The sequence below is a fragment of the Muntiacus reevesi genome, chromosome 3 (assembly GCF_963930625.1).
Source record: "Muntiacus reevesi chromosome 3, mMunRee1.1, whole genome shotgun sequence".
In the NCBI taxonomy this organism is placed as follows: Eukaryota; Metazoa; Chordata; class Mammalia; order Artiodactyla; family Cervidae; genus Muntiacus; species Muntiacus reevesi.
The window spans coordinates 269312010-269337350 of NC_089251.1; the positions used below are offsets into that span (position 1 = coordinate 269312010).

Sequence of the window (25341 nt, forward strand, 5' to 3'; positions counted from 1 at the left end):
TTGGAGAAGACTCCTGAAGAGCCCCTTGGACTGCAAGGAGATCCAACCAGGTCATCCTAAAGGAGATCAGCCCTGGCTGTTCATTGGCAGGACTGATGCTGAAGCTGAAACTCCAGTACTTTGGCCACCTCATGCAAAGAGTTGACTCATTGGAAAAGACCCTGATGCTGGGAGGGATTGGGGGCAGGGGGAGAAGGGGAAGACAGAGGATGGGATGGTTGGATGGCATCACTGACTCGATGGACATGGGTTTGGGTGGACTCCAGGAGTTGGCGATGGACAGGGAGGCCTGGCGTGCTGCAGTTCATGGGGTCGCAAAGAGTCGGACACGACTGAGTGACTGAACTGAACTGAATGATGTTAAATCTCAAATTTAAATCCTAACCCTCTTCTGTGAATATCCAACTATCTATCTGATATTTCACTTGGATACATTTAAAATAAACAGATACCTGATTCACAAATTTCCTGGCCCTCTCCCTATGAGATTTAAATCTTCAAATACCTACTCCTCTGAAGATTTCTGTCACAAAGAATACAGGGACAATTTTTTTTTCTTCTCTTACAGGGGCAGCCTTGCTCTTCCACACTATTACAGCAGCCTGAGTATGTATGTGCTAAGTCACTTCAGTCGCGTCTGACTCTTTCGACCCTATGGACAGTAACCCACCAGGCTCCTCTGCCCATTGGATTCTCCAGGCAAGAATGCTGGAGTGGGTTGCCATGTCCTCCTCCAGGGGATCTTCCCAACCCAGAGATTGAACCTACGTATCTTACATATCCTGCCCTGGCAGGTGGGTTCTTTACCACTCACACCACCTTATTTTGTGAAGAGTATAGTCAGAATTCATTATTTTCTGAATAAAAATGCCCTATATACAGTGAGGGTTCTGAATGACACCTGGATCCAATGGCTAGATTAAAGCAGTAACATCAATAGATAAGGCAGGCAAGATCTCAGCACCACATTAAAGCTCGAGGATGTATTCTACAATTTCTAAGAGGAAGCCAGAATACTAATTCTTTAGATATTCCCAGATTACGTGAATGTTGTTCTTATCAGGCATCAAATACAACAAAAAATAAATCACTGTGAAAACGTTGGCAATCAAACAGGCATTTTCCTGAGCAATGCATAATAGAAAAGTATGCAGCACCCTAAAAGCATTACTTTTTTGAATAAATTCACCTTGAGATTACCAAAAACAGCAGTTGTAAGATCGCTGATCCAATGCTTATTTAAATGGGGAGTGGCACCAGAGCCACTTTCAAAGACTATCCTTAAAAATCTTTAAATTCTGATATGCAAGCTTTAGCACAGTGTTCACCTATGCTGAACAGAGCTGACCTGAGTGACCAGTGGCTTCCCAGTGGCTCAGCGGTGAAGAATCCACCTGCCAATGCAGGAGACGCAGGAGACTCGAATTCGGTCCCTGGGTCAGAAGATCCCCTGGAAGAGGACATGGCAACCCACTCCAGTATTCTTGCCTGGAGAATCCCAAGAGCAAAGGAGCCTGCTGGGCTACTGTTCACAGGGTCACAAAGAATTGAACATGACTAAGCACACATGAGTGACCAATAAAACATTGCAGAAGCGTGTGACTTCTGAGGCTACGTCACTGTAAGACACTGTGGCTTCTACCCTGGTCCCTTGGATTGCTTACTGTGGAGCCAGCCTCTGGGTTATCAGGACACTCAGGCCACTCAGGTAACCTTATGGAAAGGTCAACATTTGGGTCCCAGGATGGCCTTTCCATAAGGTTACCTGAGTGTCCTTACAATGACTACCAACTTGCCAGCCAGATGAGTGAGTGAATGACCCCGGAAGCCGATCCTCTAGCCCTACTCAGCACTTGTTGCTCATGTAGACAGAGAATAAGCAAAATACACAGATTCTTTCACCTTACTGTAATCCATAACAGAAATTCCTCCTAACCACCCCCTTGAATAACTAGCAAATGAGCCATCCTTGTCAGAATTTCCCCAATTATCTTAACCACGGGACCACTTCTGTTAAAGCCCAAACCAGTAGGATTTCGAAACTGAAGGACTGGCTAATCAGACTGAAGCAGAAAGCTGTTTATCCTCTTCCAGTATCTGCTTTGTAACTTTTGAAGTAAAAAAAAAAACTGTTCTGGAGCTTGAATGAGAGTTATCATTATGATTTAAAATGCATGTTCTAGAATGCTACCTTGTGATGAAGACACAAATTAGAGTTTACCACAGTAGTGTATATATTTGCCCACCTAACAAGCTGAATTTGCAAAATTTGGGTTTCTGTGGACTACAGTGTGAAAAGCTAATCAAGAAACTGGTCACAGTGATTACACTGTTACCTGTGTTAATCACACAGTGATTGCTTCTGTGAAGGGGACATGTGTAACTAAGAGACAGGGATGAAAAGTCAAAGTGTGAGTCGTTCAGTTGTGTCTGATTCTGTGACCCCCATGGACTATAGCCCACCAGACTCCTCTGTGCAGGAATTTCTCCAGACAAGAATACTGGAGTGGGTTGCCATTCCTTTTCCAGGGTGTCTTCCCAACCCAGGAACTGAAGCAGGGTCTCCTGCATTGCAGGCAGGTTCTTTTCCGTCTAAGCCACCAGGGAAGAGACAGGGACAGCATATTTATTTTCATTTCGTTTTCTCTTGCAGGTTTTGATATGTATACTGCACGCCGGTAATATCTGCTCAAGAATATAAATCTTTAAGTCTCTTCCTGACAAAACTACATTTTTTAATGTTTAAAATAAGAGAAACCTAAAACAACTTCAGTACTTATTCAAAATCATGCTCATTACTTTTTAAATTCAACCAAGTAAGACATTATCTCAGTATCTTATTAGTGTCTACATTTGAAGCAAGTTACATGTTACAATGCTAGAAACACCCAAGATGATACGACAAGAAACAATCAGGCTTTGATAACATAAAAGCAGAATATGATTTTTTATTTTTTTTTTTATTTTTTTTTAAATATTATTTTATTAGTTGGAGGCCAATCACTTTACAACATTTCAGTGGGTTTTGTCATACATTGACATGAATCAACCATATAGTTACACGTATTCCCCATCCCGATCCCCCCTCCCACCTCCCTCCCCACCCGACTCCTCAGGGTCCTCCCAGTGCACCAGGCAAGAGCACCTGATTCATGCATCCCACCTGGGCTGGTGGTCCGTTAAAAATATGGAACGCTTCACGAATTTGCGTGTCATCCTTGCGCAGGGGCCATGCTAATCTTCTCTGTATCGTTCCAATTTTAGTATATGTGCTGCCGAAGCGAGCACAGAATATGATTTTTTAAAACCACGTATGTAGATCAGCCTTAGAAAACAATAAAAAGAAAACTGGTGTTGTTATATCAATCCCAGACAAACTAGACCTTCATGCAAAAAGCACTTTCAGAATAAAAGTGGAATACTTCGTAACAGTAAGTCACTAAGCAGATATAACTATTACACATTTCTATCCAAATACTAGGCTTCCCTGATGGCTCAGCAGGGGAAGAATCTGCTGGCAACGCATGAGACACAGGAGATGTGGGTTCAATCCCTGGGTCGAGAAGATCCCCTGGAGAAGGAAATGGCAACCCACTCCAGTATTCTTGCCTAAAAAATCACAAGGACAGGGGAGTTCGGAGGGCTACAGTCTAAAGGGTTGCAAAGCGTCAGACATGACTGAGCAACCAAGCACAGTGTATATATATATGTTCATCTACTAGCAATGTCTCAAATAAATAAAGCAAAAGCTGAGAGAATACAAGGGGAAATATCTACAGTGGTAAATGGGATATTTTAATACACTCTTGTCTGTGTAATTGATACAAGCAAACAAAAGGTCACTTATGACCCTGAAGATTTGAAATACGGAATTAACCAGCAAGATCCAATGTAAATATATTAGAACACCACATTCAATAGCTATAGGGAAAAAATAATATACTGGGGCCACAGTGCAGATCTCAAATGTTAAAGGTCTGAAATCACAGACCTTTGAAACACTGAGATTGTTCTCTGATGACATTGCTATGTTGTTAAGCGTTCTCTGATGACATACCTTATGTTGTTAGAAATAAAAGACATTTGAAAACAACTAGAAAATCTCCATGTGTTCAGAAATCGAGAAATATAATACATTCAAATTATCCAAGTGTTAAAGTAGATACCAGTGAAAATTAGAAACCATTTTAAAGTGAATTATAAAAGTACTATATATTAAAATTTGAGTAATGTTGCTAGCTGAAACAGTACTTAGAGGGAAATGCTCAGCCTTAAATGCATATATTTAAAAGGGAGAAATGCTGAAAAGTAGTGATCTACAAGAAGTTAGCAAAAGAACAAAAAAGTAAATCCCAAAAAGTAGAAGGAAGGAAATAAAGAGTGGAAATCAATGCAATAGAGAACAAATATATAATAAAAAGAAAAGGAATCAGCAAGATTCAAAATTTGGTTCCTTTGAATGACTACTAAATTCCCAGGGAGACTGAATGAGGAAAAACAGAAGGTAGTTTTAGCCTATAACAGATACAGTAAGATAATTCTTTACTGCAACCATTAAACGGATACTAATATTTATTATAAATAATTTTATGCTAGTAAATTTAAAAAGTTTAGATGAAAAGGACAACTTCTTAGGGGGAAAACTACCAAAATAATCAACAGAAAATCTGAGAAGGTTAAAAATTAAAAATCAAAGGAGTAATTAAAAATCTTTCCACAAAGAAAATTACCAGCCCAGATGGCTTCTCGGCCAGATTCTCACAGAAATTTAATGGAACAATTCAGTCCTACTTAAACTTTTTCAGAATAGAAAATGAGGGTCAGCTCATTTTATAAGGCTAGTATGAGATAACCGCTGATTTCAAATCCTGACAAGGACAATATAGGCCACTTCACTGATACAAAACTATTAACAGAATATCAAACTGAATCCAGAAATACATAAAAAGAGTAATACTGTAAAACCAAATTAGGTTTACCTCAGAAATCAGGTTAGGTTTAAGATTTTAAATAATATGTAATTCAATATATTAACATAGTGAAGGAGAAAAGTCATACAGTAATGAAAAGCTGCAACAACAACAAAAAAAGCATTAAATTCAAACAAACAGAACAAAACACAAAATTCTTAGTAAACCGGTACAGAAGGGAACTTCTTTAAACATGATGAAGGGTTTCACAGAAACAAAACAAAACGAACTTGAGCAAACAGGCCTGGAGGGAAATGCTGAAAGCTTCCTCTTGGAGACCGGGAACCAGAAGGGCAGGAGCTCTGGGGTGGCGGCAGCGCTGTGCGTCTTGACCTGAGCAATAAGTTCATGTGTGTTTGTGTGTTTGCAGTAACATGTAAAGTTCTCCATGGTGCTTTTATATACACCTTGAAATATATATTAAAGATAAAAAAGAAAGAAATATTTGGAAATAAAAGGCTAACCTAGCCTATCACTCAAGCTTGGCAACTCCGTAGGTCCTCACCTCCCCACCACCACCCAGCTACCGTTACTTTCAAACCAGTTAACATTTATTGGGCTTACAAGACATGGTACAATGTGGCAACATGTATCATGAACCTTAACAATGTCTAAGATGAAACCTTATTCCATTACATTACTCCAGTGCCAATCATTCCATTCTAAGGAAAAAGACAAAGAGAAAAAAATCCATGTGTTAAGACATTCACTGCCCACATGATGATAAAATAGAAAACCTAAACTAAATAACCAACTCCAGGAAACAATTAAGAAAAATAATTTTTACAATGGGATTATACAGTCAATAAAAATAAGATTTATCAAATATTCCAAGAAATGAATATAACCTAATTTTTAAAAAATTAGACATATACACATGTTTACACTGTAACAGGGGGAAAAAGTCATAGGCACAAAGAAGAAAGTGAAAGACAGAGGGAAGAAGAGAGGGACAGAGGGTACTGAAAGCGGGAGGGAAGGGTTGGGAGAGACGAAAACTCAACTGGTTTTCTTCATATGTTGAGCTTATGAATGTCATCTGTACTTCTGCATTTCCTGAATTTTCTTTAATGACTACAGAAAACTTTAGTAATGGGGTACATAAGAGCTGAAGAAAATAATCACAAACCTAAGTAAAGTATCCTAAATATTTTAAGAAGTTCCTTCAAAGGGTAACTTTAAAATTTCAACTTTTATCTCAGTACCATTTTATTCAGATAAATTATTTAACATTTAAATTGTGTTAAGTCTATCATATGCTAGTTACTTAGCACAGAGAGAACTTTAATCATAATTAGTACTTAAAATAATATAACTTAAAAATAATAATTAGATTTCCAAAGATATATCATCTCCAATTTTCTGGCTAGAAAGTGAAAAGTGAAAGTGAAGCCACTCAGCTGTGTCCAGCTCTTTGCGACCCCATGGACTGTAGCCTACGAGGCTCCTCCATCCACGGAATTTTCCAGGCACAAGTACTGGAGAGAGTTGCTGTTTCTTTCTCCAGAGGATCTTCCCCACCCAGGGATCAAAGCCGGGTCTCCTGCATTGCAAGAAGATGCTTTTACCATCTGAGCCACCAGGGAAGTTCCCTTGAGGCTTCCCTGTGGCTCAGCTGATAAAGAATCCGCCTGCAATGTGGGAGACCTGGTACAGTCCATGGGGTCACAAAGGTCAGACACGACTGAGTGACTTTCTAGCTAGCTGCTGCTGCTGCTAAGTCGCTTCAGTCGTGTCCAACTCTGTGCAACCCCATAGACGGCAGCCCACCAGGCTCCCCCATCCCTGGGATTCTCCAGGCAAGAACACTGGAGTGGGTTACCATTTCCTTCTCCAAAGCACAAAAGTGAAAAGTGAAAGAGCAGTCGCTCAGTCGTGTCTGACTCTTCACGACCCCAGGGACTGCAGCCCACCAGGCTCCTCCATCCATGGGATCTTCCAGGCAAGAGTAATGGAGTGGGGTGCCATTGCCTTCTCCAGACTTTCTAGCTAATAAAATCAAGTCCTTAAATGACCTTCAGAACTCCCCTTGGTCTACCCTGCCCACACCTACCCTCTGACCTGCCCTGCCACACACCCCCCACCCCCGCTTCAGCCACGGCCTCCCACATGCTGCTCTTCCAACATGCCAAGGACATTTCCACGTTAGAAGCTGCTGCTTGCTCTACCCGAACATTTCCTTCCAGATAGTTCCATGGCTTAATCCACTTCACTCAGAAAAGGGCTTCTCAAAAAGCCTTTTCTCACCAAACTACCTGAAGTATTACAGTATCCTGTTACTTTTTAATCCCCTGAATCTATCTTATTCTGCTTCAAAACCTGTGAGCTCCCTGACGTGTGTGTGCGACTGAGTGTGCACACATGAATAATGTCTATGCCCCTCGCTGATATTTAAGCTCAGGAAGCACAGCTCTACTTTGTTTACCATTGTGTCACATGACTGCCAATAGCAGGCTTTCAAAAATACTTGTTGAAAGAACAAAAGATGGTAACTGGTTTTAGTTTTGCTGAGAAAATAATGATGGAACACTACTAGAATTCAGTAAAGCTTTCAAATGAATTCATTCTCAATCACAAGAGCATTACACACATACTTTGGTGGTAGGAGTACAACGTTCACAATTCAGGGTTCAGTAACAGGAAGGAATGGGGACTTCTTATGTTTCTCTGCCCCTTTCCATATCCTTCCTTCCTCTCATTCATCCATAAATGGTTACTGTGTACCACTAAGTCAGAGAGTATTCTACACATTAAGAACACACAGACAATTAAGGCAAGTTAATGCATGAGACATATGAGCATAATAACCATAGAACATGGCATGCAACAGAGTTCTGTGAAGTTGTAACATAACAGAGGAAGTAATCCACTTTTAGGGGCAGGTGTTCAGGGAAGTTTCAACAGTGATGACATTCAACAAACACTTGCAAAACCAAATAACAAAAGATATGCTTCATTTTACTTTACATATGAAATGAGAGTATTAAGTCTGAAAGTGCTACAGTAATTTGCTACCATGAGATAAGCTCGCTTGAGAGCGAAACCAAAACAAGAGGAATGCCAGAGCAGGACCAGAGAAACTAAGCCAAGTCCTTGATGATTTCAGACTGGATGAAGCCCCAGATGAAGTTCAAGGACAAGACCTAATCATGCCCTTTACTGTGTAGCCAGTCTGAATTTGGTTTTCTGTCACTTGCAATATAAGTATACAGAGGAATCTCAGCGAATTCTTTGGAAAAAACCAAAGCATTTGTTTTTTCAGTGTACAGGGGCACTATTGGTATTCTGGAAGGGACAATTCTTGTTTTGCGGGCAAACATCACAGGACACTTGGTATATCTCGTCTCTACCAGACCCACAGATTTCCAAACACCACTCATCTTCAAGAAGAACCACAGGTCTATTCCCTGTTAGTTGCTACCTGTATCCATTCCTCACAGTGCACGCGTAAATGTTCTTAACAACAACCTTAAAAGAACTGGGATATACCACTCAAATATACTAATTTTATATAGTAATCCATTTTAATTAGTCATTCATGACTATCTAAATGACTGATTCAGTCCTAAGCACAGCTTATACCTGCTCTTGAGATAAGCAGTGCTTTAAGAATGCCACTACTATCTGAAAATTCTCATTCATTTAAGCTTACTTCTCCATACAATATTATCAATATATGTCACTGACAATGTTGGTTATCTTCCCTGTAGCCATTCATTTAATTTCTTCCTAGACTGAAATGCTAGATATTGGTTTTTCTAGTCCCCTTGCAACTAGGGCATAAGTAATAAGGCCAAAATGAAATCTGATACAGGCTTTCTGTAAAAGGTTTACTTGCTTCATCAAGAGATGAGAGGGCAAACTTCCTCCCGTCTTTGGTGGTTGTGTCAGAATGTGATGCCTGGAGCAGAAAGAGAAACATGCAACTATGAAAGGATAAACCTGAGCACAAAGGTCGCCACACTACAGATAAAGATGGAAAGCACTTGGATTCAATCTAGAGGGGAAGCCAGTCTGAGCAGGAACCCAAATGGGAGGGCAGTTTAGAGGAAACGGAAACACAGAACCTCTGTGCTGACTGAGGACTGAGGACTGAGCAAAGCCAAGCTTATGCACAAATTGCCCTTTAAACTAATCCTACCTATGCCTTTGCCAATTACCTGAGCTAATACACTTCTTCTGTTTTTAAATCCTATTTGCATCCTAACTGATACAGGAAACAGCTATGTTTAGGGGAAAGAGCAAAATCGAGACACTGCAGGGAATGTAAAGAAACTTTCAGACGTAAGAGAATCAGGAACTATAAAGCCAAGAAACAAGAAATCAGATCATTTCATTCCTATGGAGTATATTTCAGAAGTGGTCTAAGAAAACCTGGATGATTGAGATAAGGCCGTTAGCTTTGGTAATTAGATCATCAAGATGACTTTTTAAAAACCAATTTCGGTGCTGCGATGGTAAGGGAAGTCAGAGTGCAAAGGAAAGAATAATTTACACTTTTAAGAACTCCATAATGCACCAAACCCTTGGAAAGACATGTAACGTGTGTTAAACTCCGTCGATTACAACTCTGTGAGGTAAGTATAACATTCTGTGGTGTCCTTAGTCGCTCAGTCTTGTCCGACTCTTTGTGACCCCATGGACTACAGCCCACCAAGCTCCTCTGTCTATGCTGACTCTCCAACAAGAATACTGCATTGGGTTGCCATGTCTTCCTCGTATAACATTCTACTTTACAGACAAAGAACACAGCCTGAGTAGTAAGTTGCCCACAGCCACACAGACAGTAACTGGTTTCAGTAGACTTCAAAATCAGATCTTTGAAGCTTAAAAGTAAATGTCCTTCCTACTATACCCCTTCATGGATCACAGACTCGTCGTGGTGAAGGGGCTTGTGTAACTCAGTGAAGCCATGGGCCATGCCGTGCAGGGCCAGCCAAGACAGACGGGTCCTGGTGAAGAGTTCCGACAAAACGTGGCCCACTGGAGGAGGGAACGGCAAACCACTCCAGCAGTCCTGCTGCGAGAACCCCACGAACAGCATGAGGCAGAAAAATAAGACACCGAAGATGAGCACCACAATCAAAAGGTGTCCAATATGCTCCTGGGGAAGAGTGGAGGGCAGTCGTTAGTTCCAGAAAGAATGAAGTGGCTGGACCAAAGCGGATATGACGCTCAGTTGTGTGGATGTGTCTGATGGTTAAAGTCAAGTCCGACGCTGTAAAGAGCTATTGCTCTTTTTTTGCATGGGAACCTGGAACGGCAGGTCCGTGAATCAAGGCAAATCGGATGTGGTGAAGCAGATGGCAAGAATGAACATCTTAGGAATCACTGAACTAATATGGATGAGAATGGGCGAATTTAATTCAGATGACTGTTATGTCTACTACTGTGGCCTAGAATCCCTTAGGAGAAAGGAAGTAGCCCTTAAAAGTCAACAAGAGTTCTAAATGCAGTACTTGGGAGCAACCTCAGGAAAAAAAAAATAATCTAAGTTCATTTCCAAGGCAAACTGTTCAATATCAGTGTTATCTTAAGTCTCTGCCCCAACCACTAATGCCAAAGAAGCTGAAGCTGAACAGTTCTATGAAGTAGAACTGCTGTAGTTCTCGAACTACACCTTCTAGAACAAACACCAAAAAAAAAAAAAAAAGGATGTCCTTTTCATCACAGGGGATTGGAATACAAAATAGGAAGCCAAGAGACACCCAGAATAATAGGCAAGTTTTGCCTTGGAGGGCAAAAGCAGGGCAAAGGCTAACAGAGTTTTGTCAAAAGAACACGCTGGTCATAGCAAACACCCTTTTCCAACAACCAAGAGACAGCTATACACACGGACATCACCAGATGGTCAATACCAAAATCAGATTATGTTCTTTGCAGCTGAAGATGGAAAAGCTCTACACAGACAGCAAAAAGAAGACCTGGAGCTGTCTGTGGCTCAGGTCGTGAGCTCCTAATAGCAAAATTCAGGTTTAAAGTGAAGAACGTAGGGAAAACGACTAGGTCATTTAGATACGACCTAAATTAAATCCCGTATGATTATACAGTGGAGGTGACAAATGGATTCGAGATGAGATCTGGTAGAGAAAGTGTCTACCAGATTCGTAAAACTGAAAGAGGTTCATATATGAGTTTATTGAAAGAGATTCATATGTTTTATATGAGTTTATATACGAGGTTCATCACTGGAAAGAGGTTCGTAACATTGTATAGGAGGCAGTGACCAAACTAGTCCAAGAAAAAGAAATGCAAGAAGCTTAAGTGATTGTCTGAGGAGACATTAGAAAGAGCTGAGGAAAGGAGAGAAGTGAAAGGCAAGGGAGAAAGGGAAAGATATACTCAACTGAGTGCAGAGATCCAGAGAATACCAAGAAGAGATAAGAAACCCTTCTTAAGTGAACAATGCAAAGAAAACAACACAATGGGAAAGACTAGAGATCTCTTCAAGAAAACTGGAGGCATCAAGGGAACATTTCATGCAAGGATGGACACCATAAAGGACAGAAATGGTACGCACCTAATAGAAGGAAAAGATATCAAGAAGAGGTGGCACGAATACACAGAGAACAGTACACCAGTCACTGTGGTCACTCACCCAGAGCCAGACATCCTGGAGCGTGAAGTCAAGGGGGCCTTAGGGAACATTACTACCAACAAAGCTAGTGGAGGTGACGGAATCCCAGTTGAGCTATTTGAAATTCTAAAGGATGATGCTGTTAAAGTGTTGCACTCAATATGTCAACAAATTTGGAAAACTCAGTAGTGGCTACAAGACTGAAAAAGTTCACAGTTTTCATTTCAATCCCAAAGAAAGGTAATGTCAAAGAATGTTCAAACTACCATACAATGGCACTCATTTCACATGCTAAAAAGGTTACGCTCAAAATCCTTCAAGCTAGGCTTCAAAAGAATGTGAACCTAGAACTTTCAGATGTACAAGCTAGGTTTTGAAAATGCAGAGGAACCAGGGAGCAAACTGCCAACATTTGTTCGATTATAGAGAAAGCAACAGAATTCCAGAAAAACGTCTGCTTCTGCTTCATTGACTGTGCTAAAGCCTTTGAATGTGTGGATCGTAACAAACTGTGGAAAATTCTTAAAGAAACACCAGTACCAGACCACCTTACCTGCCTCCTGAGAAACCTGTATGCAGGTCAAGAAGCAAGTTAGAATCGGACATTGAACAACTGACTGGGAAAGAGTTATAATAAAGCTGTATCTTGTCACCCTGCTTATTTAACTTCTATGCAGAGTACATCATGAGAAACACTGGGTTGGATGAAGCACAAGCTGGAATCAAGACTGCTGGGAGAAATATCAATAACCTCAGATATGAAGATGATATCACTCTAAGGGCAGAAAGTGAAGAGAAACTAACGAGCCTTTTGATAAGGGTTAAAGAAGAGCATGACAAAGTTGGCTTGAAACTCAGCATTCAGAAAACTAAGATCATGGCATCTGGTCCCATCACTTCATGGGAAATAGATGGGGAAACAGTGGAAACAGTGTCAGACCTTTATTTTTGGGGGCTCCAAAATCACTGTGGATGGTGACTGCAGCCATGGAATTAAAAGATGCTTGCTCCTTGGAAGAAATGCTATGACAAACCTCAACAACATACTAAAAAGCAGAGACATCACTTTGCCGACAAAGGTCCGTCGAGTCGAGGCTATGGTTTTTCCAGTGGTCATGTATGGATGTGAGAGTTGGACCATAAAGACTGAGTGTCAAAGAATTGAGAATTGTGGTGCTGGGGAAGGCTCTTAAGCGTCCTGGGACTGCAAGAAGATCAACCAATCCTAAAGGAAATCAACCCTGAATATTCACTGGAAGCACTGATGCTGAAGCTGAAGCGCCAATACTTTGGCCACCTGATGCGAAAAGCCAACTCACTGGAAAAGACCCTGATGCTAGGAAAGACTGAAGCCAAAAGGAGAAGGAGGTGGTAGAGGATGAGATGGCTAGGTAGTGTCACCGACTCAATGAACATAAATTTGAGCAAACCCCAGGAGGTAATGGAGGACAGAGGAGCCTGCCATGCTGCAGTTCTTGGTGTTGCAAAGAGTTGGACACAACTGAGCGACTGAACAACAACTACACCAGGCTCCTAGGATTAAAGAATAAAAATACAGTGGCACAGCAGGCTCAAAATTCAGACTGGCTTCTGTGAGCTGCACGGCACACAGCATGGTGTTTGGCAGCCCTGGCAAAGGTATATTTAAGCATGCATGGAGGCTAGAGAGGGCAAAACTTAAAAAGGAGTGATCATGGATAATTACTGAGAAAGAAAGATAAAGAGGGATGATCATGGACACATCTGGAGAAGGTTGCTCTTGAAGAAAAGGAAGGACAATTCCTTCTTTTCAGAGAAGAGTAAATAAAGAAATGATATCAGGATAGAAAAGATTATACCTCAGATGCTTGAGATTTTTCTCAGGAAAGGAAAAGATCAAGTTATTTGCTATAAACACTTTCATGAAGTAAGACAAAAAAACCCCTCACAATCGACATTATAGATCTGGAGGATAACAGAACACTAACTGGTATGAAAACAATCCAAAATCCTCACACAACTGTCTCTTGTATCCTTCAGGGATCAAGATAGTGATTAGGCCTGTTCAGAACTGGGCACTAGAAAGATAAATTGACATAAAGTTAAGTATTCTAAGGTATCAATGATGGGCTGGTAAAAACTGATGACCATGGGATCCTGGTGACTAGGGGAGGCAAATGAAAAGAGCAGTAGGCTAAAGAATTGAATGAATAGACACAAAGACGGGAGGGTTCCTAAAGACAGGAAGAGGGGAAGAAAGAGAGAGAGAAAACGGGTTCCATAAGTGTGGAAGAGTGCTTGTTTGTGGTCAGACAGGTCTTGACACAATGCCTCAGGCAATGAGCTACTGCCTAGGGCTGAGCACTACCCCGTCAGCTAAAAGCACAGAATTGAGAGACAAGTGCCTGTAAAAACACGCAGTCCTCGGGTGCAGGAAACAAACAGGCTTACCTGGTGGCGCTAGTGGTAAAGAACCCACCTGCCAACGCAGGAGACAGAAGAGATGTGGCTCTGATCCCTAGGTCGGGAAAGTCCTGTGGAGGAGGAAATGGCAACCTGCTCCAATATTCGTGCCTGGAGAAGTCCCATGGACAGAGGAGTCTGGCTGTCCTGTGGAGACTGCAAGGAGATGGACGTGACTGAAGCGACTTAGCATAGCACAGCAACAAACAAGTGAATGAATCTGCCCGTACAGGAATCAAACACTTAAAATATCTCCTCTCCTTTTAAAATGAACAATTCTATCTCCAAATTTAAGAAATTCATCAAGAGGCTAAAAGTCTACAATAAAGGTTAAGGCAGATGTGTGTCAGGAGGTAGAACAAAAAGTTAAATCTGTCAGGCCAATTGTAACCCACCTGTTAAAAGACTTTTAGCATAAATTTCCAATAAGGCAACAACAGTCTGTGCTTTAGAAACTCTGGAGAGCACCTAGCATGGCTTCAAAAAAAGGATATCACTCAATTTAATTTTAAAAGCTCCACCCATTGCAATCTCAGTGGATACACTACCATTTATACTCATAGCTTCATTTTTCACCATTCTGCTGCTCTTGACACATTATCCAATTACAGGAAAAAATTGGGAAAAATCAGACATGGCAACCTCCACTACCACATCCCTCCTTCAGTTTGCACTTTTTACACCATTAATTCTGACTACTCTTGCCCTAGTAATAAATGAAGAAGAAATGACACTGGCACAATCTAAATTTTGCAGAAAATATCAAGTACAAGAAAGATTGCCAAGTAGTACTAGTAACAATTGAGAACCCAAGAAATTTGAGAAGTTTCAAGTTTAAAAAGCGTTTTCTCCATTTCAGTCCTTTCCAAATAAAACAAAGGGCTTGGACAACACAAGATTGTGAAGCTTCAACGGACGATTTAGCTAACAGTGAATAAAAGAATCACTAAAATCGCTTATCCTTTCTTGGGCTATTACATTTCTTACCCTCACAAAGCCTTCTTTTAAAACCAGGACCACTTCTCAATTCTTTCCCTGGATCTAGTATACATATGTCCCTCCGTCTGCCCCCCCCCCCTCCAAAAAAAGGTTAGAGACCGAAGACTCGCTGTAGTCAGAAAAGGATTAATTTAGATGAAGAATCACTTGCCGTCACTGGCACCATTCCTCAAAACCATCAAAGTCTCCTGGGGGCTGGATCCCCCCGACAAGATGAACAAAATCCACTGGCGTCTGGATAGCAAGCTTTTCTCTGTAAGTCTATAAGCCTGGGAAAGCTTTCCAGACAGTTAAAAAGACTTCTCAAGGAAGCAAAAGGTCGAGACCAGGAAGATGGGGAGGTGACTAAAACAGGCAGACGACCCACCCACCTAACGCGAAGGAGGGACCGCTTGCAAGGGCTGACGCTTCAGCAGGAGGCAGGAAAGGTTGCGGAGGGCGGCCGGCGCTGCGACCCCCGGCCCCTGCGTGGGAATGGAGGGCACGCAAAGTCAGGGGCCAGCCGGAGGCCTGGAGTGGGGCGCGGAGAGGGGGCGGGACGTGGAGACAAAGCAGCGGTGGACTCTGGCTGAACACCACCAGGGTCTGAGCCACGGCGGGGCAAAGCCAAGAAAGCTTTGCCCCAAGAGGAGACACCGAAGCTTGCAGCTTCACCCACCTGCCAGACGCTCGCCCCGCGGACAGAAGCACGGGCGCTTCCTCTCCTGCCGGACACAGCCCCTGCCGCCGCCGGAGCTCCGGACCCGACAGCACAGGGCGGTAGCGAAGTAGGCAAAGCGGCGACCGCACTCGAGCAGACGGGGGTGTACGTAGGGGGCGCCGGGGGGCTCGGGAAGGCAGCTCTGTGCTTGACCTTCCTCACCGGTGGCCAACGGCGCTCCCTGGGAACAGCATCCCGCCTCGGCCCGCTGCAGCGGCCGGGCTTCCTGCGGCCACAACCCGCCCCCGCGCTACTCGGCCGCCGCCATCTTGTCGGAGGCGGGAAAGACCGCACTGCGCAGGCGCGCGCCGACGCTGCCGGCTCCCCGCCATAACGCGCAGGCGCGGGGGGCGCTTCCCACCCCACCCCCCACCCCCACCCGCCGAGGCCGTCTTCCGCAAAGCCGTCTGCTCCCTCGCACGGGTGCTGCCAAGCTTAGTGGCCAGCCACAAACTGCACCGCAGCCGAGTTAATAGACCCTTCTGCGCACCTCACAGTCAGTCATTGTGTAAAACCCTATCTGTGTGCCAGGTCCCGGGACAGGCGCTGGTGAAAGATTAGTAAAACGCGGCTTCAGCGCTAACTGCCACTGCTACTAAATCGCTTCAGTTGTGTCCGACTCCGTGCCACCCCATAGATGGCAGGTCACCAGGCTCCCCGGTCCCTGGGATTCTCCAGGCAAGAACACTGGAGTGGGTTGCCATTTCCTTCTCCAATGCATGAAACTGAAAGTGAACTCGCTCAGCCCTGTCCGACTCTTAGCAACCCCAGGCAATGCAGCCCACCAGGTTCCTCCGTCCATGGGATTTTCCAGATGAGAGTATTGGAGTGGGGTGCCATCACCTTCTCCGTCCAGTGCTAAAGGTGTTCCTAATCTAGTGAAAAAGGACGGGGATGAACGAGTGATTTCCACAATTCTTGTTTGTTACCTGCACGCCACCTTCGCTCTCTTGCCCCTTTGATTTTAATAACTGAAAACATACCTCTTCCAGGAAGTCCTTACTCTCACACAATTTGGTTAGTTCTTTTCTAATACCTCGCCTTACCTCTTTAAGCTTTATTTCATTCATTGTAAATTCAACAAGTACTATTTGAGTTTCATTTATAGTCTAGATATGGTTCTAGGTTATAGCAATAAGAAATATAAACTCATGGGACTTCTATTTTAGGGGAGAGTATAAAACAAACAAACAAAAAAAACAAACTTCAAAAAATCAACGAAATAACATTTCATAGTGGTGAGGGATGGGAAGAGGAAAATACCACCAAAGTTAATGTTGGGTGAGGGGTGGTAATTAGCAATCTCTCTCCAGAGATGACACTTGATCTGAGGCCTGACTGACCACGGGGGCCAGAAGCTATGAGAATCATCCAGGCAGAGCGTTCTAGACAGAAGAACAGCAAATGCAGCACACCTCTCATTCTTGAGGTGGGAGTGAGACCAGCACATAAAGGACAGAAAGACTAGGTGATGTGGACACCTGGGGAGGATATGTGGGGGGGCGGGGCGGGGGACCGGGGCAGTTTAGGTGGGACATTGAGGCCATGGTAAGAAACTGGATTTTTACCCGATGGCAGCCCCTCCATCTTGCTGACACTGCCAGAACTCCTCCTCAAACACTTCTAGCTCCTGACTGCCTCGCTGGACATGCTGATTCCACTGTCTTGAAGACACTTGCTCTTGTTCTTTACACATCTAGCTTCTCATCTTTCAGGTTTCAGTTTAAATGTCACCTCAGAAAGGCCATCCTTCCTAAACTAAGTATCCCACCTGCCCTTTCATTAGTCTCCATCATTGCACCTGATCATTTCTTTATGGGCACTGAACATATTTTTCAATTATATATTCATTGCTTCTTCACCATTCAGTTCACTAAACTGAACTCCATCAGGGAGGGAAGATGTTTCACTTACTAGTGAATACTCCATGCCTAGCACCATGCCTGGCATGAATGATCACTCAATATGTGTTTGCTGTTTTTAGGAATGTCGAGTTTGTCAGCACTTAAGTAGTCAGTGGTATACTCCATTGTTTTACACTGGTTTTTAAAAATAAATGCAAGTCATTTCCTGTTTATATACCCTCTGCTAGACTATAAATAAGAACTTTGGCAGAGAGAGAGAGGAAGAGAATGAGATGAAGAGTAGGTGAGGGGTAGTGTGCAAAGATTGTATTTTGCATATATTTGCAGGGCTGGGAGGTGGAAGGCTTCGATTTAGTGAAGCACCTGTTACATGTGTCCTGCGTTTGGCTTAATGGTCACTACAGCCTTGCTAGGTAGTTATCCTTAGTTTTATACATAGCAAACTTGAGAGAGATTAAGTAACTTGCCTAAGGTCCTACATTAAGAGACAGTGCCAACCATAAAGTTCATGCCCTTCCCTTCGAGAGAAACTGGATTTTGAGATGGGTTTGTTTGGTGATTTGATTCTGTGTCATTAGCAGGCTTTTATTAGCCATTTCAGCCACTGTCATTTAAGAATCCCAATCATCCTGCTGTTCTTGTATAGGATCTCAACAAAGGGCCTGATGTGAAATTGCTGAGATTTTTTTTTCTCTTATGCACTATGGCAGGGTTCATTTGACCATTCCCTCTTCATGTCTTTTTAAAATTTGTATTTCTTTTTATTAATAATGTGTACACATTTGATCAAAGGAAAAGAGGAGATACAGAAAAATGTGTGCATTTCCTAAATGCTAGCTGCATCCCCTTGGTTAGGCTTGTTATTTTATGACTCTTTCATCTAGGTCCCAAGTAATCCTTTAGACATCAAAGACAGTTCTCTGGCAAAGAGTGACAGCCTCATCACAACAATCACTTATCCCATTTGCTCATCAAAATTATACACCAACATTTCTCTCCAAACGGGATAGCAGGGGGAAACTACGAGAAAGGATAGGGCCGCTATCCTGTATCCAGGGCCATTCAGCCTTTATATGAAGGCATTCAGTTTTTTTAATATCATTAACTCATGATAGCATACACCTGTCAATCAAACCCAGTTAGTCCATAAGCAAACCAAATAGTAGGTGGGAATACATACTTAACAAGATTCTTCGATCTTCTACCCCCACTGTAGTAGGACTCCTTCTTGAAATAAATTCTGGAATCAAGGCAATGTCTTTGGTTTCTGTGGGATGCTCTCCTCATGGTTACCATCTGTTGTTGGTTGAATATTCTCGCACTCCTCAAAAGATATGTTGAATTCCTAACAAAAAGTACTCAACAATATGAACTTTTTCAGAATAGGATCATTGCCGATGTAATTAAGTTCAAATGAGGCCATACTGGAGTAGGTGGACCCCTAATCAAATAACTAGTGTCCTTCTAAGAAGTCAGCCAAATGGAGGAAGAGACACACGGGGAGAAGGCTGTTTGATGGCAAAGGCAAAGATTGGTGTCGTTCACCTGCAGCCAAGGAACACCAAAGACTGCTGGCCAGCCACCAAAATTGAGGAAGAGGCAAGTGAGGATTGCTCTACAGATTTCAGGGGAAACACAGTCGTGTCAAAGACTTGATATCAGATGTAGAGGCTCCAAAACTGTGAGACAATAAATACCCATTGTTTTAAGCTACCCAGTTCATGGCAATTTGTTACAGCGGCCTTAAAATCTAATACACCCCACTCTCTCCTAGTGTGTGTGTGTGTGTGTGTGTGTGTGTGTGTGTGTGTGTGTGTGTGTGTGGACGTGAAGTAAAGAAAAGAGACTGTCAGGGCTTGAAGAAGAGGAAAGAGATGGGGATGGGCTGCCCACTCCTGTATTCTTTCTGGCAAAACCCCATGGGCAAGGGAACGTGATGGGCAATAGCCCATGGGGGTACCAAAGAGTCTGAGATGTCTGCTAAATGATGATTTAGCAGGCACACATGCATGCAAAATATCATTTAAGCCTGTGGCGCTGATATGCAGCTAGTGATGCATTACTGGAGTGGGTTGCAATGACCTCCTCCAAGGGATCTTTCAACCCAGGGATCAAACCCAGGTCTCTTGCATTACAGGCGGATTCTTTACCATCTGAGCCACCCAGGAAGCACTCAGTTCAGTTCAATTCAGTTGCTCAGTCATGTCCGAATCTTTGCTACCGCATGCACTGCAGCCCACCAGGTTCCTCCGTCCATGGGATTTTCCAGATGAGAGTATTTGAGTGGGGTGCCATCACCTTCTCTGTCCAGTGCTAAAGGTGTTCCTAATCTAGTGAAAAAGGACGGGGATGAACGAGTGATTTCCACAATTCTTGTTTGTTACCTGCACGCCACCTTCGCTCTCTTGCCCCTTTGATTTTTATAACTGAAAACATACCTCTTCCAGGAAGTCCTTACTCTCACACAATTTGGTTAGTTCTTTTCTAATACCTCGCCTTACCTCTTTAAGCTTTATTTCATTCATTGTAAATTCAACAAGTACTATTTGAGTTTCATTTATAGTCTAGATATGTGTCTAGGTTATAGCAATAAGAAATATAAACTCATGGGACTTCTATTTTAGGGGAGAGTATAAAACAAACAAACAAAAAAAACAAACTTCAAACAATCAACGAAATAACGTTTGATAGTGGTGAGGGATGGGAAGAGGAAAAAACCACCAAAAGTTAATGTTGGGTGAGGGATGGTAATTAGCGATCTCTCTCCAGAGATGACACTTGATCTGAGGCCTTACTGACCACTGGGGCCAGAAGCTATGAGAATCATCCAGGCAGAGCGTTCTAGACAGAAGAACAGCAAATGCAGCAAACCTCTCATTCTTGAGGTGGGAGTGAGACCAGCACATAAAGGACAGAAAGACTAGGTGATGTGGACACCTGGGGAGGATATGTGGGGGGGTGCAGGGTGGGACAGGAGCAGTTTAGGGGGGACATTGAGGCCATGGTAAGAAACTGGATTTTTACCCGATGGCAGCCCCTCCATCTTGCTGACACTGCCAGAACTCCTCCTCAAACACTTCTAGCTCCTGATTGCCTCGCTGGACATGCTGATTCCACTGTCTTGAAGACACTTGCTCTTGTTCTTTACACATCTAGCTTCTCATCTTTCAGGTTTCAGTTTAAATGTCACCTCAGAAAGGCCATCCTTCCTAAACTAAGTATCCCACCTGCCCTTTCATTAGTCTCCATCATTGCACCTGATCATTTCTTTATGGGCACTGAACATATTTTTCAATTATATATTCATTGCTTCTTCACCATTCAGTTCACTAAACTGAACTCCATCAGGGAGGGAAGATGTTTCACTTACTAGTGAATACTCCATGCCTAGCACCATGCCTGGCATGAATGATCACTCAATATGTGTTTGCTGTTTTTAGGAATGTCGAGTTTGTCAGCACTTAAGTAGCCAGGGGTATACTCCATTGTTTTACACTGGTTTCTAAAAATAAATGCAAATCATTTCCTGTTTATATACCCTCTGCTAGATTATAAATAAGAACTTTGGCAGAGAGAGAGAGAGAGGAAGAGAATGAGATGAAGAGTAGGTGAGGGGTAGTGGGCAAAGATTGTATTTTGCATATATTTGAAGGGCTGGGAGGTGGAAGGCTTCGATTTAGTGAAGCACCTGTTACATGTGTCCTGCGTTTGGCTTAATGGTCACTACAGCCTTGCTAGGTAGTTATCCTTAGTTTTATACATAGCAAACTTGAGAGAGATTAAGTAACTTGCCTAAGGTCCTACATTAAGAGACAGTGCCAACCATAAAGTTCATGCCCTTCCCTTCGAGAGAAACTGGATTTTGAGATGGGTTTGTTTGGTGATTTGATTCTGTGTCATTAGCAGGCTTTTATTAGCCATTTCAGCCACTGCCATTTAAGAATCCCAATCATACTGCTGTTCTTGTATAGGATCTCAGCAAACGGCCTGATGTGAAATTGCTGTCATTTTTTTTTTTCTTTTGGACTCTGGCAGGGTTCATTTGACCATTCCCTCTTCATGTCTTTTTAAAATTTGTATTTCTTTTTATTAATAATGTGTACACATTTGATCAAAGGAAAAGAGGAGATACAGAAAAATGGGTGCATTTCCTAAATGCTAGCTGCATCCCCTTGGTTAGGCTTGTTATTTTATGACTCTTTCATCTTGGTCCCAAGTGATACTTTAGACATCAAAGACAGTTCTCTGGCAAAGAGTGACAGCCTCATCACAACAATCACTTCTCCCATTTGCTCATCAAAATCATACACCATCATTTCCCTCCAAACAATATAGCTGGGGGAAACGATGAGAAAGGATAGGGCCGCTATCCTGTATCCAGGGCCATTCAGGCTTTATATGAAGGCATTCAGTTTTTTTAATATCATTAACTCATGATAGCATACACCTGTCAATCAAACCCAGTTAGCCAATAAGCAAACCAAATAGTAGGTGGGAATACATACTTCAAAAGATTCTTCGATCTTCTATCCCCACTGTAGTAGGACTCCTTCTTGGAATAAATTCTGGAATCAAGGCAATGTCTTTGGTTTCTGTGGGATGCTCTCCTCATGGTTACCATCTGTTGTTGGTTGAATATTCTCCCACTCCTCAAAAGATATGTTGAATTCCTAACCTCAAGTACTCAACAATATGAGCTTATTTGGGAATAGGATCACTGCCGATGTAATTAAGTTCAAATGAGGCCATACTGGAGTAGGTGGACCCCTAATCCAATAACTAGTGTCCTTCTAAGAAGTCAGCCAAATGGAGGAAGAGACACACGGGGAGAAGGCTGTTTGATGGCAAAGGCAAAGATTGGTGTCGTGCAACTGCAAGCCAAGGAACACCAAAGACTGCTGGCCAGCCACCAAAACTGAGGAAGAGGCAAGTGAGGATTTCTCTACAGATTTCAGGGAAACACAGTCGTGTCAACAACTTGATATCAGATTTAGAGGCTCCAAAACTGTGAGACAATAAATATCCATTCTTTTAAGCTACCCAGTTCATGGCAATTTGTTATAGCGGCCTTAAAGTCTAAAACACCCCACTCTCTCTTCGTGTGTGTGTGTGTGTGTGTGTGTGTGTGTGTGTGTGTGTGTGTACGTGAAGTAAAGGAAAGTGACTGTCAGGGCTTGAAGCATAGGAAAGAGATGGGGATGGGCTGCCCACTCCAGTATTCTTTCTGGCAAAACCCCATGGGCAAAGGAGCGTGATGGGCAATAGCCCATGGGGTACCAAAGAGTCTGAGATGTCTGCTAAGTGATGACTTAGCAGGCACACATGCATCCAAATTATCATTTAAGCCTGTGGCGCTGAAATACAGCTAGTGATGCATTACTGGAGTGGGTTGCCATGCCCTCCTCCAAGGGATCTTCCAACCCAGGGATCAAACCCAGGTCTCTTGCATTACAGGTGGATTCTTTACCATTTGAGCCACCAAGGAAGCACTCAGTTCAGTTCAATTCAGTTGCTCATCATGTCCGAATCTTTGCTACCCCATGGACTGCAGCATGCTTTTCCATCAACAAGTGGTGGAGTTTTCTCAAACTCATGACCACTGAGTCGGTGATGTCATCCAACCATCTCATCCTCTGTTATCCCCTCCTCTTCCTGCCTTCAACCTTTGCCAGCACCAGGGTCTTTTCATATTAGTCAGCTCTTCAGATCAGGTGACCAAATTATTGGAGTTTGAGCTTCAAAATCAGCTCTTCCAATGAATATTCAGGACTGATTTCCTTTAGGATGGACTGGTTGGATCTCCTTGCAGTCCAAGTGACTCTCAAGAGTCTTCTCCAACATCACAGTTCCAAAGCATCAATTCTTTGGTGCTAAACTTTCTTTATAGTCCAACTCTCACATCCATACATGACTACTGGGAAAACCATAGCCTTGACTAGACAGACCTTTGCTGGCAAAGTAATGTCTCTGTTTTTTAATATGCTGTCTAGCTTGGTCATAATTTTCATCCAAGGAGTTAGCATCTTTTAATTTCTTGGCTGTAGTCACCATCTGCAGTGATTTTGGAGCCCAGAAAGATAAAGTCTACCACTGATTCCACTGTTTCCCCATCTATTTGACATGAAATCATGGGACCGGATGCCATGAACTTTGTTTTCTGAGTGTTGAGCATTAAGCCACATTTTTCACTCTCCTCTTTCACTTTCATCAAGAGGCTCTTTAGTTCTTCTTCACTTTCTGCCACAAGGAGGGTGTCATCTGCATATCTGATGTTATTGATATTTCTCCCAGGAATCTGGATTCCAGCTTATGCTTCATCCAGCCCAGGGTTTCTCATGATGTACTCTGCATATAAGTTAAATAAGGAGGGTGACAAGATACAGCCTTGACGTACTCCTATTCCTATTTGGAACCAGTCTGTTGTTCCATGTCCAGTTCTAACTGTTGCTTCCTGACCTGCATACAGGTTTCTCAACAGGCAAGTCAAGTGGTCTGGCATTCCCGTCTCTTTCAGAATTTTCCAGTTTGTTGTGGTCCACACTGTCAGAGGCTTTGGCATAGTCAGTAGAGCAGAAATAGATGTTTTTCTGGAACCCTCTTGCTTTTGTGACGATCCAGCAGATGTTGGCAATTTGATCTCTGGTTCCTCTGCCGTTTCTAAAACCAGCTTGAACATCTGGAAGTTCATGGTTCACATATTGTTGAAGCCTGGCTTGGAGAATTTTGAGCATTACTTTACTAGTGTGTGAGATGAGTGCAATTGTGCAGTACTTTGAGCATTCTTTGGCATTGCCTTTCTTAAGGATTGGAATGAAAACTGACCTTCTTCAGTCCTGTGGCCACTCAATTTGCTGGCCTACTGAGTGCAACACTTTGACAGCATCATCTTTTAGGATTTGAAGTAGCTCAGCTGGAATTCCATCACCTCCACTAGCTCTGTTCATAGTGATGCTTCCTAAGGCCCACTTGACTTCACATTCCAGGATGTCTGGCTCTAGGTGAGTGAGCACACCAAGGTGGTTATCTGTGTTGTGAAGATCTTTTTTTGTACAATTCTTCTGTGTATTCTCGCCACCTCTTCTTAACAACTTCTGCTTCTGTTAGGTAAATACCATTTCTGTCCTTTATTGAGCCCATCTTTGCAAGAAATATTCCCTTGGTATCTCTGATTTTCTTGAAGTCATCTCTAGTCTTTCCCATTCTATTGTTTCCCTCTGTTTCTGTGCACTGATCATTGAGGAAGACTGCCTTATCTCTCTTTGCTATTCTTTGGAACTCTGCATTCAAATTGGTGTATCTTTCCTTTTCTTGTTTGCTTGTGGCTTCTCTTCTTTTCTCAGCTATTTGTAAAGCCTCCTCAGACAGCTATTTTGCCTTTTTGCATTTCTTTTTCTTGGGGATGGTCTTGATCCCTGTCTTCTGTACAATGTCATGAACCTCCGTCCATAGTTCATGAGGCACTCTGTCTGTCAGATCTAGTTCCTTAAATCTATTTCTCACTTCCACTGTATAGTCACAAGGGATTTGACTTAGATCAACAAAAATTTACAACAAAAGTCACTGTTGTAAAACTGATATCACCCAACACATTAATAGAGCTACATAGAAGAAAAATATTATCATGCCGAAGGTGATGAAAAGACGCCTTAAAAACTCAATGCCCATTCTTACTGAAAATACTGGATATAAAAGCACACTTTTTAAACACAATATATTTCAGACCCACAATAAGCCAACACCACCCGATGAGGAAATACTAGATATACTATATTACTAGAGTCAGGGAAA

The 25341-nt window shown here is 42.6% G+C and overlaps 1 long non-coding RNA gene and 1 other non-coding gene across 2 annotated transcripts; both read right to left on the reverse strand.

Annotated features, from left to right (window-relative positions):
• Nucleotides 1–3101: 3101 nt before the first annotated feature.
• LOC136163550 (uncharacterized) lies at nt 3102–15962 on the reverse strand. Its single transcript, XR_010662262.1, has 3 exons — nt 15647–15962; nt 13978–14145; nt 3102–3325 (listed from the first exon to the last, which is right to left on the reverse strand). It is a non-coding gene; the product is annotated as an uncharacterized lncRNA (long non-coding RNA).
• LOC136165586 (U6 spliceosomal RNA) lies at nt 3182–3288 on the reverse strand. The gene has a single exon (XR_010662595.1). It is a non-coding gene; the product is annotated as a U6 spliceosomal RNA (small nuclear RNA).
• Nucleotides 15963–25341: the final 9379 nt, after the last annotated feature.